We start from the raw sequence: 6868 nt of genomic DNA, 5'->3' as shown, positions 1-6868 counted from the left end.
CAAAGCAAACAGACACAAGAGTATTTCAGTGTAATAAAACATATCATTTGTGTGCATGCTATTAATATTTTGGATATTGTGTGCCCGCAAAGGGCCTGGCAAACAGACTTAAATGTGTTTTTTAGACCTTAAGAATTCAACAACATTCGTTTTGGTGACAATAATGAATGTAAAATCCCATTAGACGGCTCTAACTTTAACAGATGCCTGTGTTTTGGTACCAGGCTTTAGGGGGCTTAATGACAAATTGCAAAAAAAATTTAAAAAATAAAAAGAATGGTCACAATCAAAAGCAGCAGAAGCCTTTTAGCCCTCGTTTGTGTCCCACTGACTCACAGAGGATGTATTCAGGCTGCACAGAATTCATGCATGCTGCTGTTCCATGCAAATCTCTGCTGGAGGTGAAGCTTTTTTCTTGATTTTCTTGATATCAGAGCACAGGTTTTGTAGGGGTTTCCAATGAGTAGAACGTGCCTATTTTTATGAATTAGAAACACTGCATCTGGCTCTTAGCTCTTCCTGAAATGAACTGGGCATGCTTGAGAGCACTTTTTTTTTGCAAGGGGAAGGATAGATTTCAAGCATCATTGCTCTATCAGATATTGGCAAAAAGGAAAAGGCTGTTATCAGTTATTGAGAATTTCAGGAGTTAGGGCTGGAAGTAATGCAGTCTTTTCATTACTTTTATTGCTGAACTATTACAGACAGTTGCCAAGCCACAGCTTTACGAACATCTTGAGGTAATGTGTGTGACGACTGGTGTAAGACTCACAATATATTGGCTTTTTAACACACTGAATGGTGAATTTGAGGAACCAGCTATGTAACAGTAGCTATTAGCCTGTTAGTCAGACATTGCCTAAGATGAGTTTTTTAAAGTAATTTGAATTTTACCATGCATGACCATTGTGGTGGCTTCTGTGTGAGAGATCTTATCTCTTCTTCTTCTTCCCTTGTAATTAAACCTAACAGGGTGAATCCAGGTAATATTTAATATCAATCAGGTTTCTTGGAACTCATTTTCCAAAGTGTAGAGATAAAGTAGAGCTGTTTGTATAATGAGACTTTGTGCCCTTTGGGTGGTAACCTTGTTAGCCTGACCATTCAGAATGAACTCAGCATTTCCACCCTCATACCTTTGATTATGAAAGAATTGAAGCTTTTTCTGAAAATAGATAGAGCCCTTGAGTCAAAAAAGTAAAGGCCAGTGTGGAGGTGGCTCAAATCTGATTAATTTTAACAGTAAACAGTCTGGGACTAGTCAGACTGAGTATGGGTCTATGAGAAAATGTGTGGTCACATTATGTGATTTAACTGTGTATGTAGTGCACAGATTTGTGTGACTTTGTTCTTAGTTTTTGTGACGCTGTTAAGGCATTTTAGCCCCAACCAAAGAGTTTGGTGTACAAGCTTAGCTCACCACACCCTTCATACCGGTGTGGGACTGTTGTTGGTTTTGTACACATTCTCAGTGATTGAAATGAATTAATGTAATTATAGAGGGAATAAAATGAGAGTGTCCACACATCCAAACATCAAGAGTGAGCTTTTTTTTTATCTATAAAAACAAAAATGCATGTAAATTGTGTGTATCAGAATGAGTGAGCAGCAGCAAGAATCCATTAGCCTATGGAGGTGATCTGCAAAGAGAAGAGGGAGGAAGACTGGTGAGCTCTTCTCCTTATATATTCTATAGGCCACACTCAACCCCTGATGGAAACCAGCTGACTAGGCCTCCTCAACACTACCCAAGGATCACATGACCTACAGTAAAATGTGGCTCATCACGCTGCATTTCTCTGTGCCTTGATAATGATAATCTCTGGAAATAGAAATATTACATCTGAGATGTGTTTTGGGTGCAATGAAAACACGAGAGAGCATGAAAATGAAGAGAGAGTGAGAAGCACATTACAAAATATAATCCCTTATCCACTGGACTGTTACACTTCTGCTGACTGAATATTTATAAAATAGGTTATCATGTCAGTCAAGTCTTTCTTAATACAACTTTATGGTCATTTTTAAAATGTTGGTGCCATTTAGAGGTCACAGCCTAAAATTAATTTTAGCCAAAATATTATTAAATAATAATTCCTTCATAGCTGAAAAGAGGACATAGTTACACTGGCAGTCTGTAAGTTCGACGCACGAGGAGGAGGCTCAAAGTCATGTGGCAGCCATAGATCAATGAAAACTTTACATGCTAAATGGCCTGCATTTTGTATAGCGCTTTTCTAGTCCCTAAGGACCCCAAAGCGCTTCACACTACATTCAGTCATTCACCCATTCACACACAGGCGATGGCAAGCTACATTGTAGCCACAGCTGCCCTGGGGCGCACTGACAGAGGTGAGGCTGCCGGACACTGGCACCACCGGGCCCTCTGACCACCACCAGTAGGCAAACATGGGGTTAGTACCTTGCCCAAGGATATTTGGCATGCAGCCAGGAGGCAGCCTGGGATCGAACCACTGACCTTCTGATTAGTGGCTGATCTGCTCTGCCACCTGAGCTACAGCCACCCCAGGCTGCAGGATAACTGTTAGTGATGAGAAGTGGGCAAGTACTGAGTCTTAGAGGAAAAACACTGAAGCAACAGATGATGTGGTAAACACATTAGACAGTTAACTTCACATCTGCAAATCAGTGTTGTTTTGGTGACAGCGCAGCAACATTACACAGTGAATTGACAATTTTAGGCAACACTGTTACTGATGAAGGTGGTTTACAGTATATGGATGGCTAGGGATAGCTGATTGCATTTTCTTTTCCTTTTTATGCAATAGTGGTAATTACGTTTTTCAACGAATAACTAACAATTTGTTCTGTGGGAAGCGCAGTGGTGCACAGCGAGAAGTTACGGGGACCTTTCTGTGTGGTATTTGTTTGTAGGCAAGTCGTTCCAAATGTCCTTTCAGAGAAATTTTTCCACAGGTTTCTCCCCACAGCACATCAGCACAGAGGGGAAGCACCAGCGCAACGGGAGAATCGGGTAAATCCACAGCAAACAAAACGTTCACTCACAAAAATTCAAAGCAAGAGGAGCCTGAGTTATGCCAGCCCTGCTGGCACAACAGTCTGGCACTGACTGAGTGGGATCTTCAGCCGTAAGTAGGGGGTGAGTAATCACAGACTGCACACAGGTGAGTGATTGCCAGATTGCTTCCAAGGTATGCAGATGGAAAAATGGGAGCCGGGAGGAGCCTTTGCCCCTAAAACTCACAAGCAGAGTTAAACACACACAGACACACACAGATAGAGGAGGGCAGAGAGCAAAAGGGGAAAAAAGTGGACCATAAGACCAAATCGTGTTGGCCCTGTGATAGACTGGTAACCTGTCCAGGGTGTACCCCACCTTTGGCTCTGTCACACTTCAACTCAGTTCACTCCAATTTTATTATATAGCACCAAATCACAACAACAATTGCCTCAACGTGCTTTATATTGTAAGCTAGGCTCTAGCCCTGGATGGATGGATGGATGGATGGATGGATAAAGCCAGAAACTTCCAGTGTATGAGGCTGAGTTAAGCTGTGAATCATTCAAGCATAAAAACAGCACCAAAACAAAGGAATCAACCACTTTTGTGTCTACATAGAACAGACATCTTAGCAAAGAACCAAATTTAAATCATATCTTGAGTGGTTTTGTTACTACCAGCCGGTTACAAAAACCTATAATATAGTCCCCAGAGATAACACAGTTTGACAGGAATAAAATAGCATTTTATGACCAACAAGCTGATTCTCAAAGAACTATTTGCAAAAAATTGGGCATATCTCAACACAGTGGGCAGTGTGTTCCTAAAACCTTTGAGGAAACAGCATGCAACAAAAGCAGCAGGATAGTAACAGATGAACAGACTCTGAAAGTCATATCCTTAAAAAATATAGAAGAAAAATCCAATACAGGACTTGAGAGATGTAACCGGGCGACAATTGAAGATCGCCAGTAAGGGTGGCTGTCGAGAAGCCATTCTTGTTCAGATTGATGAAATTATGAATGCAGAAAACCATAATGAGATTAAGATCCACCGTGCAATATCATTTGGAAAACATCTGATAGACACAGCCAATGCAGTAAAAGCACAACTGGATAGAAAAACATACAATCACACACATAAAACACTCTCATTCATAGCTTGCCCTCCCCAGAGCTCAGACCTTGACATCCCTGAAGCGGTGCTTCAATAATGTCATCTTCACAGAGAAAACAACAAAAGGCAGCCAACATGCAAAGAGGAGCTTTGAATGTGTTCCAAGAAGCCTGGAGAACTATTCCTGAAGACTACTTAAAGAAATTACAAGAAAGATTGCCTAAGAGCGTTCAGGATGTGTTGAAGAAGAGGGTGGTTGAAGATTTCACCCATTCTGCTGCCTTCTAAAAATGTCAGTGTTTTTTCGGTCTGCGTGTTAGGTTTGAAGATAGCATTTGTTACACCCCCTGACAAAATGTTTAGTAACTGAGCAGAGGTTGGTATCGCAGTCCTGCAGCCTGAGTAACAATAACAGAGTCATCTGCATACTTTAAAACAGTCCTGCTTTCATACCTGCTCTGACACGTATTTGTGTATTGGGATGAATTATTATAATGGTAAGATCACACATCCATGTGAGGAGTCTGTAGAGGAGGAAGTGTGGTCAGGCAGAAATCGACTCTCATTTTTCTTTTCAGTGTGTTAGTTAAAAAGTCAAAATTGCTGCACGGATCAAATCGATCTGAAGCCCAATGGTTAAACAGTGAGGTTGAAAGGTTAAAAGTGGAAGAAACAAAATAGTAGTCTGGCATGAGACCGGATTCACTGTGTTGTGTTTAAGAAGTAAGTTAAACAAAGGGACTGAAAGATCCTCTGCTCTCCTGAGGGGTCTGTAAGCAAACCTCATTGGATTAGGCACATGATCAGCTGCCCCCCATGAGATTTAAGTAAGCTAAGAAGTCTTATTTACTCTTCCCATCCGGAACGTTTTTAGCTTACTTACAAGGAATGATGCAAAAATCAGCAAATAGGTGTGTTACATCAGCGTGTTTCAAAAGTAACCACAGCACAGCCACTTCCCAGTCAGTGCAGTCACAGAACTCCTGCTGGGACATACATATTCCCAGTTATCACCTTACTTGCATACAGTACATAGTTTCAACATTCCCTAAAGCCATCCTTTTCCATGATCTGATTTGAAACACCCTCAGTGTGTGATGTTCTCTAGCACCCGGACAACAGTATAAAATTTTGTAGCTATTTTGATTTTTGTGTCACTTTAGTTCAAGTAATCAAATTTCATGCTAAAAATAATGGCATTTAGGTTATTTCTACTGCTGCAAAATGTCAAAATGGATCAAACGTGAACTGTAAGCCATGTAAAGATCAGATACAAAAAGAAAAGCCTGTTGACCGAAGAGCAGCTAAATAATAAGTAACAGGACACAGAAACCTACCTTGAGGGTGACGGCAGATGGAGGTATATTTGAAGTTTTCACTTCACAGCTTTTCATCAGAATCCTCGTGCTGATTTAGTCTTTGATATTTTGGTATTAAAATGACTATAGAAAGCACTCCACTTCATCAGTAACACTATAAAAGCACTATATAAATCACAGACATTTGTGAGAATGAAAGTGGGAGGAGGGCAGATCATTCCTCTTTATTGTGGTTTCTCTAGACATATTCACTCAGCTTTACTGCGTTCTCTCTCAAGCCCCAATGTGCTCATTAATCCATGGAGATGGATACTTTTTCTTTTTGGATTTGACGGATGAGGTGGCATCAAGCACGAAGAAGCATCAGAGCACTGTTGTTACCTTGAAAAGGTTCAGGTTTGGAAGAGAACTTCATGAAATTTACCGATAGAATAAAAAGAAAACAGACAACGGGGCTTGTCACTGGGTGGAAATAAAGCAACACTGAAAATAATAGCACTATGATGTGAGATTTTTAAAAAAAAGTCCTCTAGCGATGTTTGACTCCTATTAACTGCGGTGGAGTTTTAGAGGGGAGCAGGAGGATGGAGCAGTGCCTACACAGGTTTTAAAGTCAATATTTTTTTAGAGGAGGGGTTTTGAGTGCATTGGAGTATGATAACAGTCACGCAGCTACCCTAATTATAGTGTTTTAGTGAATACTGAAAAACAAAATGTGAGAATCCAATTGGTTTGGATGCAAACTATCCGTTTTTGAGAAACGCATTAGATGAATATTGTCAGTGTCGTGCACCCTGCAGTGATGCTGGATGTGGGAATAGTCACCCAGAGATGGAACCAGAGATAAAATGTTGCATTTTTAATATTTTAAATGTGATAAAGATATGAAGGAAGACACAGAGAATACAGTTAGAAGTGTTGCTATTTATTAGCAGAGTTGTACATGCTTATGTGGCTTTGAATCTGCTTTTCTATTTCTGAACACTTAGGTTTCACATTTCCTCACAAATGTTCACCAAAGCTCATGTGGAAACACCTGCTGCCAGTCTTCATAATGCTTTTGTCAGTTACGTGGGCAGTTAATTTAAAGGCTTTATCTAAAATAGGGGTGTCAAACATGAGGCCCTTGGGCCAGAATCAGTACAGTGAAAACTGTGGCCCAAAGGAGGGCATAAATTTTAGCTGACATTAAACTATATGCTCACATCTTTTTTGACTTTTGCTACTGATAAAGACCTCCCCCATGGCCACTCATAGTACACCAAAGTAACTAAGTAATAATTAATTCTATTGTTTTACACATTTCTTACAAAGAGAAGCCCAAAGTGCTGACTGATTTCCTTCTTTGCTACAGCAGCTTTTTCTTTATCATGTAAAAAAACTCATTGTACCAACTGCACTTCTTTTTCTCATGTTAAGATATATCACAGGGATTAAGCGTGCAGTATAC

The sequence above is a fragment of the Astatotilapia calliptera genome, chromosome 11 (assembly GCF_964374335.1).
Source record: "Astatotilapia calliptera chromosome 11, fAstCal68.1, whole genome shotgun sequence".
In the NCBI taxonomy this organism is placed as follows: domain Eukaryota; kingdom Metazoa; phylum Chordata; class Actinopteri; order Cichliformes; family Cichlidae; genus Astatotilapia; species Astatotilapia calliptera.
Note: the sequence above shows the minus strand (reverse complement) of the source record.